At 46.1% G+C, this 14,948-nt stretch overlaps 1 protein-coding gene across 1 annotated transcript in view; it reads left to right on the forward strand.

Annotated features, from left to right (window-relative positions):
- The window catches only part of LOC115173437 (ephrin type-A receptor 7), a 155,128-nt gene that overhangs the window by 118,721 nt on the left and 21,459 nt on the right, over positions 1-14,948 (forward strand). The window lies entirely within an intron of this gene.

Consider the following 14,948-nt stretch of genomic DNA (forward strand, 5'->3'; position numbering starts at 1 on the left):
TTAACAGGTGTGCCTTGTTAAAAAATATTTTTTGGAATGTCTTTCCTTAATGCGTTTGAGCCAATCACGTTTGTTGTGACAAGGTAGGGGTGGTATACAGAAGCCCTATTTGGTAAAAGACCAAGTCCATATCATGGCAAGAACAGCTCAAATAAGCAAAGAGAAACGACAGTCCATTATTACTTTAAGACATGAAGGTAAGTCAATACGGAACATTTTAAGGACTTCCAAAGTTTCTTCAAGTGCAGTTGCAAAAAACATCAAGCGCTATGATGAAAGGAAGGAAAAGAAGACCCAGAGTTACCTCTGCTGAAGAGGATAAATGCATTAATAAAGGCTTCACAGAGTTCAAGTAAGACACATCTCAACATCAACTATTCAGAGGAGACTGCGTGAATCAGACCTTCATGGTCAGATTTCAGCAAAGAAACCACTACTTAAGGACACCAATGACAAGAAGAGACTTGCTTGGGCCAAGAAACACAAGCAATGAACATTAGACTGGTGGAAATTTGTCCTTTGGTCTGATTTTTGATTCCAACTGCTGTGTCTTTGTGAGACACAGAGTAGGTGATATGATGATCTCTGCATTTGTGGTTCCCACCGTGAAGCATGGAGGAGGAGGTGTGACGGTGTGGTGGTGCTTTGCTAGTGACACTGTCTGATTTATTTAGAATTCAAGGCACACTTAACCAGCATGGCTACCACAGCATTCGGGCAGATATGCCATCCCATCTGGTTTGCGCTTAGTGGGACTATCATTTGTTTTTCAACAGGACAATGACCCAAAACACACCTCCAGGCTGTGTAAGGGCTATTTGACCAAGAAGGAGAGTGATGGAGTGCTGCATCAGATGACTTGGCCTACACAATCACCCAACCTCAACCCAATTGAGATGGTTTGGGATGAGTTGGACCGCAGAATAAAGGAAAATCAGCCAACAAGAGCTGTGCATATTTGGGAACTCCTTCAATACTGTTGGAAAAGCATTCCTCATGAAGCTGGTTGAGAGAATGCCAAGAGTGTGCAAAGCTGTCATCAAGGCAAAGGGTGGCTACTTTGAAGAATCTCAAATATAAAATAAATGATTGATTTGTTTAACCCTTTTTTGGTTACTACATCATTCCGTATGTGTTATTTCATAGTTTTGACGTCTTCACTATTATTCTACAATGTAGAAAATAGTAAAAAATCAAGAAAAACCCTTGAATGAGTAGGTGTGTCCGAACTTTTGACTGGTACTGTGTGTATATATACACAAGCATAAAGAAACCAGTTGGCTTAACACACATAAACACTGAACACACCCACACGCCAAGGGAAAGCACGCACTCATTATGTCGCACAGAGAGAGATACAAACTGACAAGTGCACAAATGCTGAGCGAACGGAGGCCTTGAATGCCTCCTCAGCTCAGTGCCACCGTTGCATTCTTAGATCTGAGTTTTGAGCTCAAAGACCCAAGTCGTCAATGCCAGGCAGTAGCGTTAACCTTTTACCTAACTCAAGTACTAAAGACGTAAAGCAGGGGTGGCAAACTAATTCCATGGAGGGCCTAGCGTGTGCTAGACAAGCAGGTGAGGGGAGTTCCTTACTAATTAGTGACCTTAATTCATCAATCAAGTACAAGGGAGGTGGGGAAACCCGCAGACACTCTGCCCTCTGTGAAATGAGTCTGACACGTGACGTAGAGGCTGCCGCCACTCCAAAATGCTCCCGTCTCGTCTGTCTTCCGTGCCACACACCTCCAATGACAACGACTCTTGTATTTTTCTCGATCTCTTCCTGTTGTCTACCTCCTTATCGCTCTCTCCTTTTCCCCCTCTCCCATTGTCTGCACTCTTTTTTTCATTCGTTCTTTCTTTCCCCTTTTCTTTCAGTCGATCTCCCTCCATCTCTGTCGCTTGCTCTCTCTCCCTTTCTCCCTTTCACCTTTTCTATTCTCCCTTCGATCCTTTTCCTGTGTCTCATACCCCCCCTCTCTCGCTCTCTCTCTAACCAGCCCTACTAATTTAGACATAAATCTCCCTGGTCCAGAGAGTGGAAAGGGGGCCTTTCTCATTGTGTGCTTCTCTGAGTGCTGCCCGCCCGGGGCCTTTATACATTAAGAAGGAGAGACGTTATAAAACGCTGCCAGTTTATGCCCTGTGCATATTTTAGGCTAATCCACTCTGTGTAGAGCTGCTCCCTCTAGTCCCCACCCAGCCAATAAAATATACTGCTGCGCTCCCTCCAAGGTTAGAGACCGACATTCTCGGCAAGCCATGTGTAGACTCTCTCGCTCTCTCTCGCTCGCGCTTTGCTCTCGCTCTCTCTCTTTCTCTCTCTCTTTCTCTCGCTCTCTCAATGGCTGTCACAGCTTAGAGTTGATGTATGGCTATTATGGGCTGTTAGCAGCCATGTCCTTCTGTTTGTTGTCGCAGGGATTGGGTTGGAGTGGGTTGGACAGTGCCATATTCCTGAGACTGAGACCGAGAGACAAGGCTTAATAAATTGGAGGGATTTTCTATTGATATGTGACTTTTCTGTGGGACGTTTATGGCGAGGTGTATGGGTGTTTTGCACGTGTATTAGAAGACCTGCATTATACACGCACCATTGACACACTTCTCCTCAGATCACCAACAAAGCATGACCAAACCCCTGGTACAATCTGCTCCCCTCGAAGGTTAAGCGTGCTAACGCCCTTTGTGCGTCCTGAGACAATACCCCATAAAAGCCCCCACTGACCTTTGAGTACTGCATTACTGACTGAGCACAGGCTTCTCTACTCCTTTTTCCTCTCTCTCTCTCTCTCTCTCTCCTCCCCATCCCCCTCTCTCACGTGCAGCTGTAACGTATTCGGGCTTGTTGTGCTGGCTAAGCCTGTTAGCTGGAGGTGGGGGTGCAACGCTTTGGCGTCCGCTGCTGCTCTAATCTAAAATAGGGGTTATTTAGCCTGCAGGCTACAGCTGTGTGTGTGTGTGTGTGTGTGTGTGTGTGTGTGTGTGCGTGTGTGCATGAAAAAGCACACACAGTGAAAGTAGAGTCTGTAGACTAGCTATGAACTGGGGAGAGGTGCAAGGGGGTCTGTCCCCTGAAAGCCTCCAAAGGAATCCTCACACCCTGACAGAAAGGATTTCCCATGAATGGAGAGAGCGAGGGAGAGGGGGTTTATCGGTACGCCACAGACCCTCAAGGGGGGTTGGGGGTATAGAGGATTGGATGGATGGAAGGGTGTGGGAAGAGTGGGAGTTGGGTAAATGGGGATCATTCCTGCCCCAAGGGGCTCATGGGACCCATTATCCTGCTGTGGGTTAGGGGTGTGTGTGTGTGTCTCCGTCACGCTTTAATTGTGCGTGTGTCGTTTTGTGTATGAGAGCGAGAGAAGGTAATATCTGTGTCTCTGTCATATGTATCAGGTCACGCTAGAAGTGTGCGTATGTCGATTGCGTGTGCGAGCGAGAAATGTCACGCGTGTGTACATATCGGCCCTGAGGATGCCATTGTGTATTGGCTATTGCGCAACACCCATCAATATTTTCCTTTCTATTGTTCAGATGAACTAAATGATCTGGCGATCCGGTTATGAAATGTCACGCTTATTATAAATCCATAGCCCTATTCGGACAGGACTAGTATTAGGTTACTAGAGACATTGGTTATGTAATTATTATAATTTGTGTTATTCCAGATGACGATTCGCACGGGATTCGTTTTTCCAAACTTCCCCCTGTCATTTAAAAAAATATATATATTCAATTGAGTCTTATGATGGAAACCTGTTTTTTTAATTCTAGGCATGATTTATATTTCAATATGTCTAAATGATAAAAGGCTAGAATGATAACTTGTGCTTGGCTGCCAAATGTATAGATGTCCCCATAATATTTACATTGAAGAAGTGTGATCATAATCGTTATTTTAGCGGTAATTGTCATTTCCCAAAAAGTTTTAAATGGAGGTCATTCACATGAAATGTTTGCGCAGAACTTTTTGTTTTAAGCATCAATTTATCAAAACAATTCTTGTTTTCTTGCTCAAACTGCGAGCAGCACCTGTCAAATCTCTGTCATGTCTCGAATAACACAGGGATGTCGTTTCGCATGGGACTAGTAGGCTATTGTCAGAGGACCTTGGAGTTCTACCATCACCCCAAAGATGGAGGTTATTCTGTCTGGAATTGTTCGTCTACTGCCATGTAAAACTTACTGACGTGGCAGATTTGCACAGAACAGAAATGATGGATGGGGTGTTTTTGTGCTCGTGCACATAATTACGTTCTCCCACCTCCCCCAGTAAAACGAATCCCATCTGAATAGGGCTGATGTTTAACCTGAAATAGACTATTAAATGAGAGAGCCTATGTTGTTGATAGACCGTAATGTGTCTCTCCTCACTGATGTCAATGAATAAATGGGCGATGGAAACGCCTAAGCTAATTGAGCATGTGACTTGATGGTGAGAGCCCAGTATTAGAATCACTGCTGTCCCTTTTTAATTATAGGCTTATTGTTACTTTGTGTATTTAAAATCACAATGTTTCCATTTATTTATTTAACCTTTTATTTTACTAGGCAAGTCAGTTAAATAAAGTCAGTTTTGTAACAGTGACGGCGTACCGCGGTCAAACCCAGACGACGCTGGGCCAGTTGTGTGCCACCCTATGGGACTCCCGATCACGGCCGGATGTGATACAGCCCGGATTCGAACCGGGACTGTAGTGACGCCTCTAGCACTGAGATGCAGTGCCTTAGACCACTGTGCCACTCGGGAGCCCAATATAGTCATTTTACAAGGAGGATTTGTTTTGGTTGAAACCACCAAATGTCGGCTTTTTACCAGATCCGAATATATACCCATGGACTGCAGCTGATCAAGTTTCTGTAGGCTGTGTCTACAAAATTCTGCCCATATGAATGAATTTGCATTAGGCCATAGTCTAAAAAACAGCCATGCATGATTTAATGAAAAGCAGCAAACATACACAACGTTATTTGATTCTAATAAGACTCATAAACAAAAAAAGAAAATGCTACAGCTCAGCCATTTCCAGGCCAAACACAATGAAACTTGAGGTATTGTAGCCTACAGTGCACAGAGGGTTCTGTACGCAGTGTTGTACCCTCACAGACGCGTTTTGCTCGACAAAAAGCCACGTAAGCCCAAATCCCCCAGCCTCAGAGCGGTGGCCTCTCTAGTTGTTGAGCTCCTCAGTGGCATGTTTAAAGCCCTTTAGATGAGGGGAAGAGGAAAGAGGAGAGTGGGGGTCGGGGGGCTGGGATTGACATTTCAATATCTTCAGAGGATTTATTTGGCCTGCTTTAGATGCCTTGGTCCCTGTGGAGATGCATGGGGGCTCAGCGCACCTCTCTGGGAATCCTACTGAGGGGAGGGGGAGGGGGGCAAGATCACGAGAGGAGGACAGGAGGTAGAGAGGAGGACAGGTGGTAAGGCAGGAGGTGGAGAGAGGAGGTGAGGCAGGAGGTGGAGAGAGGAGGTGAGGCAGGAGGTGGAGAGAGGAGGTGAGGCAGGAGGTGGAGAGGAGGTGAGGCAGGAGGTGGAGAGAGGAGGTGAGGCAGGAGGTGGAGAGAGGAGGTGAGGCAGGAGGTGGAGAGAGGAGAAGAGGACAGGAGGTGGAGAGAGGAGAAGAGGACAGGAGGTGGAGAGAGGAGAAGAGGACAGGAGGTGGAGAGGAGAAGAGGACAGGAGGTGGAGAGAGGAGAAGAGGACAGGAGGTGGAGAGAGGAGAAGAGGACAGGAGGTGGAGAGAGGAGAAGAGGACAGGAGGTGAGGCAGGAGGTGGAGAGGAGGACAGGAGGTGGAAAGGAGAGGAGGTGGTGAGGCAGGAAGTGGAGAAGAGGTGAGGTGAGGAGGTGAGGCATGAGGTGGAGAGGAGGACAGGAGGTGAGGCAGGAGGTGGAGAGGAGAGAGGACAGGAAGTGAGGCAGGAGGTGGAGAGGAGAGAGGACAGGAAGTGAGGCAGGAGGTGGAGAGGAGAGAGGACAGGAAGTGAGGCAGGAGGTAGAGAGGAGGACAGGAGGTAAGGTGGAGAGGAGATGAGGAGAACAGGGGTTTAGTGTATTAGGATCTCCATTAGCTACGGCACATGCAGCAGCTACTCTTCCTGGGGTGCACATAAAACGTAGAAGTCCATGAAAAAGTGACTTTCTCACGAGAGAACTCATTTCCTGGTCATTGAATGAAAAAATTAAAAATTCAATGTCTTTTGTAACCTCTCTCTCTCCCTTTTGAGGTGTGTGTGTGTGTGCCAAGCCTTTTGGGTCTCCTAATGAAAAGTGATGGGCTTGGTGAGGCTTCAGCGACCACCAAATGAATAGAGCCGTCAACCAACTTTTCATGACTGAGGCCCGGCCACTGAGGACGCTTTGTCAGCCAGTGATGAGAATTTGAATTAGTTAGCTTGGCTTATTATCAGGGTCTATGAGGACGCACTTTAGTGTCTGCACACATGGTACTTTGAATTGATGTTTTTCTGTTCAGTATTTTGCAGTCATACACATAGACAACACACAGTCACGGACAGACATACACACCATCACAAACACACACACACACATAGAAGACACACACGCACACAGTCACAGACTGAAAAGACACACACCCTTGGTTAATCAGAGTAACACGCTGGGCTGGAGGGCTCCTTTTGAACGGAGTCTCTACAGCGCAATGACTCAGTCTCCAGGCAGAGAGCGAGAGAGGTGAAAACCCATTTTTCATCTCGGTGAAAGGAGAGGAAATTTGAAGTTGTTTCGTTCAACCCCTCCTCCTCTCTTTCATTTTGGCCTCCTCACAACTGTTAAGATCTTCATTGTGCAGCTGTCAAAAACAAATCACATTGTATTGGTCACATACACGTATTTAGCAGATGTTATTGCGGGTGTAGTGAAATGCTTGTGTTCGTAGCTCCAACAGTGCAGTACTATCTAACAATTCACAACAATACACACAAATCTAAAAGTGAAATAATGGAATTAAGAAATATAAAATATTAGGACGAGCAATGTCGGAGTCCGGAGTTTAAATATATACATAAACTCAGCAAAAAAAGAAACGTCCCTTTTTCAGGACCCTGTCTTTCAAAGATAATTCGTAAAAATCTAAATAACTTCACAGATCTTCATTGTAAAGGGTTTAAACACTGTTTCCCATGCTTGTTCAATGAACCATATGCAATTAATGAACATGCACCTGTGGAACGATCGTTAAGACACTAACAGCTTACAGACGGTAGGCAATTATGGTCACAGTTATGAAAATTTAGGACACTAAAGAGGCCTTTCTACTGACGCTGAAAAACACCAAAAGAAAGATGCCCAGGGTCCCTGCTCATCTTTGTGAACGTGCCTTAGGCATGCTGCAAGGAGGCATGTGGACTGCAGATGTGGCCAGGGCAATAAATTGCAATGTCCATACTGTGAGATGCCTAAGACAGCGCTACAGGGAGACAGGACGGACAGCTGATCGTCCTCGCAGTGGCAGACCACGTGTAACAACACCTGCACAGGATCGGTACATCCGAACATCCCACCTGCGGGACAGGTACAGGATGGTAACAACAACTACCCGAGTTACACGAGGAACGCACAATCCCTCCATCAGTGCTCAGACTGTCCGCAATAGGCTGAGAGAGGCTGGACTGAGGGCTTGTAGGCCTGTTGTAAGGCAGGTCCTCACCAGACATCACCGGCAACAACGTCGCCTACGGGCACAAACCCACTGTTGCTGGGCCAGACAGGACTGGCAAAAAGTGCTCTTCACTGAGTCGCAGCTTCACTGAGTGCCCGAGTCGCAGTTTTGTCTCACCAGGGATGATGGTCGGATTCGCGTTTATCGTCAAAGGTATGAGCGTTACACCGAGGCCTGTACTCTAGAGTGGGATCGATTTGGAGGGGGAGGGTCCGTCATGGTCTGGGGCCGTTTGTCACAGCATCATCGGACTGAGCTTGTTGTCATTGCAGGCAATCTCAACGCTGTGCGTTACAGGGAAGACATCCTTTTCCCTCATGTGGTACCCTTCCTGCAGGCTCATCCTGACATGACCCTCCAGCATGACAATGCCACCAGCCGTACTGCTCGTTCGGTGTGTGATTTCCTACAAGACAGGAATGTCAGTGTTCTGCCATGGCCAGCGAAGAGCCCGGATCTCAATCCCATTAATCACGTCTGGGACCTGTTGGATCGGAGGGTGAGGGCTATGGCCATTCCCCCCAGAAATGTCCGGGAACTTGCAGGTGCCTTGGTGGAAGAGTGGGGTAACATCTCACAGCAAGAACTGGCAAATCTGGTGCAGTCCATGAGGAGGAGATGCACTGCAGTACTTAATGCAGCTGGTGGCCACACCAGATACTGACTGTTACTTTTGATTTTGAGCCTGCCTTTGTTCAGGGACACATTATTCCATTTCTGTTAGTCACATGTCTGTGGAACTTGTTCAGTTTGTCTCAGTTGTTGAATCCTGTTATGTTCATACAAATATTTACACATGTTAAGTTTGCTGAAAATAAACCCAGTTGACAGTGAAAGGACTTTCTTTTAATGCTGAGTTTATATATATGTGTGTGTGATGGGATGTATAGACATTATGTATAGAATATGTAGTATATCTGAAGAATACGTAGGATAGACCGTATGGAAACATTATTAAAGTGACCAGTGTTCCATTAAGGGTGTGTGTGTGTGTGTGTGTGTGTCTCGGGTGGTTTGTTGATGAGCTCAACTGTCTGTCACCCTCCTGCTGGTCTGTCAGACACAACAGTGACAGGCCTAACACACAGCAGCCTCTCATCACTTAGCTCCCATCCACTGACGTCTAATACAGCACAAATGGAACACACACACACCTCCCATTTAGCCTACATATCCCCACGGTCATTCGTGCGCGTGTGTGTGTGTGTGTGCGTGCAGAGTGTGTTTGTGATACACAGTATGTGCATCCATCTCTGTGTGACAGTGTTTCTCTTCCTCTTTAAGCAGTCATCAGCACTTTATACCCTCAAACTTCACTTTGCACTCCCTGTAAATTCATCGCCTCTGTTTGCTGTTTATTTGTGTGTGTGTGGGCTTGCTTGTGTGTGTGTGTGTGTGTGTGTGTGTGTGTGTGTGTGTGTGTGTGTGTGTGTGTGTGTGTGTGTGTGTGTGTGTGTGTGTGTGTGTGTGTGTGTGTGTGTGTGTGTGTGTGTGTGGCATTTCCTCCTGACTGGGTGTTCTGTCAGGCTGTGTTGAGCACTCTCCGTCTCCTCTGCCAAACCGCAGCGACAGGTCTGCCTCTCCCAGTATGTGTGGATGTGAGCCCCGCCACAGTCTGCCTGCCTTACAGCAACCGTCACGGGTTATGGAAGAAGACAGAAGAATTCACCCATCCAAAAATCACTGGAAGAGGATAGTTACTGACAGACTGAGCAATTCGGGCTATTCAGGAGCTAGTCCGTCCAAACCACTTACTGGCAATCTGGTTTGAGACCCAAACATTTGAGAATGATTTGGGGAATGTGTATTTCAGATGAATTTGGTCTATAGAACTATGGGGGATGGGGGGGAACTAAGTTGACTCCATAATTCAATCATGTGCCTCTCTTGTTAATTCACTTTCTGGCTCTTGCTCACCCATCCATCCATCCATCCACCCACAGGCTGGCACATGTAATCACTCTGTCACCCTCCTCTGGTTCTCTCTATCACACACTGAGGTGCTATCAGCGCGCACACAGATACACGCAGACACACACACACACACACACACACCGAGCCCCCACAGTCTATAATCGTGGGCTTTAGATGAAAATGTATGTCAGGTGTCAATTCTCCCCTCCCTCACCCTTCTCTCCCACTCTCGTCACAAATTGCAGAATCCCCTGTCGTGTGTGTGTGTGTGTGTGTGTGTGTGTGTGTTTTCTCTCAGAACGTATGTCACTCTCACACACACACTCACGCACACAGACAGCGGTTCATATGAATGATAATGGCCAGCAATAATACCTGCCTCTGACTTGATCTGTCCACCCCTCTCCTCCTTCCTCCCTCTCCTTCCTCCCTCTCTTTATACCCCTTCCTATTTTGGGTAGCTGGTGCGCCGGTGTAATTGTGAGGTTTTTATCTGGGCCCGGCACGGGGCATGCAGACAGACAGAATACTGATAGGGCAGATTACACAGGGAGCGGGGGACATCCTGCCAGATAGCGCTCCACCGCTGGGCCGGCTGATAGACCCAGATTAAAAGCAGGGGCCACGGCCAGATAGTGAGCCCTGGGAGGTGATGCTGGGCCACAACACAACGTCATTATCGCGGGTCTGTCTTTGTGGCTCACACGGATTCTGATTGAAGGGAGTGGGCTTTTTTTTTTTTTTGATGGCTGGGGCTTATGTGTTGAATGATTTTTAAAAGGTTGTGTTGGATTTGGTGACTGGCGTTGCTGTCACAGAGATGCATACTTTATATAGGGGAATTGACACACTTTACTGGTGGGTGTGTACACACACACACAATGTAGTGGCATTCAGATGATCTCAGATTTGTTTTAAAATCTACCATCACCTCAAATATGTATTTCTGTCCCGCAGTATCTTTAGTGTTTATAATGGCATTGTTCTGAGTTCATTTAGCTATGCCAAGACTCAGGGAGACACATAAACACACACAAAGGCACTCCAGAGATGTGGGTTGCCTCTGTAGCACTACATTTGTCTCCTTTCCTCCCCAAGTCAGTTTTAACCCAGCTTGTAGATGTTTGGAGTAATGTTGTACACTTGTACTTTACAGCCTGTTAACTTCTCTGACGTGATTGGCTGATACATGTTGGCTCAATCACTCGTCTTTTTTTGGATGTATACGCACACACACACACACAAGAGCGAGAGACGGGGGGAGAGAGAGACGAGTAGAACAAAGAAACCTCTGCATGGTAAGATGGATTTATTCATTGCAGAGGCATAAACAGGGCTGTAGGGGAGAACAGAAAAAAGAGAGAGAGCGATGGATGGAGGGAGGGCAAGAGAGATGTTCACACACTCTCATTCTCTGCGGTGGTCCTGAGGGACTACAGCTCCACTGCCTGTCTTCGGTGATAGCGAGAAGCAGCATAGTGCACCTTTTGTTGGCTGCGTCAAGATGGACGGCATGTGCAGCTGTGGAACACAGAGGCCATTTTGTGCCAAATTGTATTCATTACCTGCAATAGAGCCACCGCCGCCACCACATCTTCTTTGTCTGCACAATGTAGCATACATTTATACTGCACCTTGGTTGGCTGCGTGAGGATAGAATCCAACTGTGGAGGCGGGGGCCATTTTGTGCCAATCTACCTGCCTGTCGCATAGCTGTCTTTTACTTTCTCATGTCTTTTTATACTGCAACTTTGTTGGTGGCAGACAGATGGTAGGCAGGTGCAACTGCCTATGAATCAGAAGCTGTATTTGTGCCTGTACACCACCTGCATAGACACATGCCAGAACTGAGCCATCAGACCACGTAGCTTAATTGCCTTCCATACCATTAAAACATCTTGGACTCCGAAATGAAAGGGATTGGATCTGTTGGTGTCAAATCCGTCCGTCTTTCCCTCCATATCATTCTGTGGAAGTTATCTATGGTGGTGGGGGGGGGGGGGGCTGTTAAGCTGTGGTGTGGCTCATCTGTCTGGTTAGCCACGGGGTCTGGTCCTGTATTACAGTGGAGCCCTGTAAGGTCATAACCTCCGGTCTAATGCCTGTGGAAATTAGGCTTGGTCTGCCGCGGCCAATTCAGTCTCCTCTCAGCATCCATTTCCTTTCGTTCAGACGGGGTCAGCCCAATGAACACACACCAGCTGCTTTCAGACCGGATGGGAAACTAGATATTTGTGTGTGTGTGTATGTGTGTATGTGTGTGTGTGTGCTCGCCGGTGCGAGATGGAATATTTGCGGGTTTGGGTATGTGCATTACTACGTTGGTCTGTGTAACTAAACCCCTGTCCTTTCCAAGTGTGTGTGGGTTTTCTTCACACTCTATTTCTGTTCCTGCAACTACACTACCAGGGTGTGTAGGGTTGAAATGTTCTCCCTTAGTGTGTTAGTGTTTAATGTTCTCCCTTAGTGTGTTAGTGTTTAATGTTCTCCCTTAGTGTGTTAGTGTTTAATGTTCTCCCTTAGTGTGTTAGTGTTTAATGTTCTCCCTTAGTGTGTTAGTGTTTAATGTTCTCCCTTAGTGTGTTAGTGTTTAATGTTCTCCCTTAGTGTGTTAGTGTTTAATGTTCTCCCTTAGTGTGTAGGGTTGAAATGTTCTCCCTTAGTGTGTTAGTGTTTAATGTTCTCCCTTAGTGTGTTAGTGTTTAATGTTCTCCCTTAGTGTGTAGGGTTGAAATGTTCTCCCTTAGTGTTTAATGTTCTCCCTTAGTGTGTTAGTGTTTAATGTTCTCCCTTAGTGTGTAGGGTTGAAATGTTCTCCCTTAGTGTGTTAGTGTTTAATGTTCTCCCTTAGTGTGTAGGGTTGAAATGTTCTCCCTTAGTGTGTTAGTGTTTAATGTTCTCCCTTAGTGTGTAGGGTTGAAATGTTCTCCCTTAGTGTGTAGGGTTGAAATGTTCTCCCTTAGTGTGTTAGTGTTTAATGTTCTCCCTTAGAGTGTAGGGTTGAAATGTTCTCCCTTAGTGTGTTAGTGTTTAATGTTCTCCCTTAGTGTGTTAGTGTTTAATGTTCTCCCTTAGTGTGTTAGTGTTTAATGTTCTCCCTTAGTGTGTTAGTGTTTAATGTTCTCCCCTAGTGTGTTAGTGTTTAATGTTCTCCCTTAGTGTGTAGGGTTGAAATGTTCTCCCTTAGTGTGTTAGTGTTTAATGTTCTCCCTTAGTGTGTAGGGTTGAAATGTTCTCCCTTAGTGTGTTAGTGTTTACTGTTCTCCCTTAGTGTGTTAGTGTTTAATGTTCTCCCTTAGTGTGTTAGTGTTTAATGTTCTCCCTTAGTGTGTAGGGTTGAAATGTTCTCCCTTAGTGTGTTAATGTTCTCCCTTAGTGTGTAGGGTTGAAATGTTCTCCCTTAGTGTGTTAGTGTTTAATGTTCTCCCTTAGTGTGTAGGGTTGAAATGTTCTCCCTTAGTGTGTTAGTGTTTTCCAAACTCAATACAAGCGTGCACTACCACCGGGTTTGGCTACGTATCCGCAGGTAGGATTCTGTCAGATGGCGTTACCGCTGTGAGCCGGACTCATTTGAGCCTGAGTCTTGGAGCAGTTTGTCCCATGCATAATTCATCACAAAGGAATGGCAAACAATGGCCCGGAGTTGTAGAGCAAGTTGACCCGGTTTTCTTAGTGTATCTAATTCAGCACTCGCTGCTCAAAGTAGCGCCTCTTGCTCTCTCTTCGCTGACGCTGTCCACGTATTTCACATGGGACGTGTGCGCTTTCCTGTGTGTCCATGCGTCTGATTCTGCCAGTATCTGTCTGTGTGCCTGCCTATGCTTGTGTGTGTGTGTGTGTGTGTGTGTGTGTGTGTGTGTGTGTCTCACCATATTGTGTATGCCTGTGTGTATATGTTTGTTTGTTTACAGTGCGGTATACACTAAGTGTACAAAACATTAGGAACACCTGCTCTTTCCATGACATAGACTGACCAGGTAAATCCAGGGGAAAGCTATGATCCCTTATTGATGTCACTTGTTAAATCCACTTCAATCAGTGTAGGTGAAGGGGAGGAGACAGGTTAAAGAAGGATTTTTAAGCCTTGAGACATTTGAGACATGGATTGTGTATGTGTGCCATTCAGTGGGTGAATGGACAAGACAAAAAATGTAAATGCCTTTGAACGGGGTATGGTAGTAGGTGCCAGGAACCGCAACGCTGCTGGGTGTTTTAGGCTCAACAGTTTCCCGCGTGTATCGAGAATGTTGAGGCGCTTCTAGGTATAGACCTCTGCCTTTTACTGAGATGAGAGTAGGTGGAGATAGATACACACACACACACACACACACAGTACAAATACATACGGACACTCATAGGATTTCTATCAGATTGCTTTGTCTTTTACCAGTCCATTTCGCTCTATTGTCTCATCATTGAGTTGCTGCCTGTGGCTGTAATTGAACAGGCTCATCCAGGCTGTGTGCAGCCCTCATTAGCTGCCAGTAAGACACAGACCAATATGAGGGATACTCCGAAAGACGAGGTCGGCTCTGGCTTTGATCCTCACCTCAAAACGACTTCAATACCGATTCCACTGAGGGAGACTGAGGCGCGGGGTCACACGGGGTGTGGGTGGATGTGTGTGTGGGCCTGCGTACGTGTGTGTGCGCTCGTATGTATTTGATAGAAAGGAAGTTGTAAAATCAGAGTGTGGGGGGGGGGGTGACGAGAGGTCTCGAAAGAGATTAGAAGTGAAAGAAGCAAGATTGAGGAGAAAGAAATTCGGACTAATCCGAATTGACATGGGAGAGAGCGAAAGAGGTTTAGAAAGAAAGGGACAATTGCACAAATTGAAACATAGCTCGGCAGATGGACAGAAAATACCTAGCAATGAAAATATAATGAATGTTTACTGACTATATTGCTCACTAGCAATATGTTAATTGTGGTAATGACAAAATGCTTCAACCGTACTGGTCGTTGACTGACAATGAGCTGCACTTAAGTGTTCCTTTTGAGGTTTGAGTGTCAGCTAATTTTGCATTACCTCATTAATGACCTCTTAATTATAGCTTGACGAGTCGGCGGAGCTTTCGGAGCATCAGTGGTAACAAGGGACGTTTTCCTGGTCGTGTGGTAAAGGAAGTATTTCTTATAGAATTGTCTTATAGAATGTGGAAATGTTTCTGTACACTGTTCATGGTCAGTGTTCATTCAATACATCTACTGGATATTATTGAGTCCGAAACAAAAGTTCTGACCAGGACTGAGTCTGATAGGGAGAGAACATGTCCACCCACCCTCCAGCCATCAATGAATACTGTATGGAGCTCCGCTCAGTGCTAACATCATGTAACTTTTA

This window comes from Salmo trutta, chromosome 34 (genome assembly GCF_901001165.1).
Source record: "Salmo trutta chromosome 34, fSalTru1.1, whole genome shotgun sequence".
Classification (NCBI taxonomy): domain Eukaryota; kingdom Metazoa; phylum Chordata; class Actinopteri; order Salmoniformes; family Salmonidae; genus Salmo; species Salmo trutta.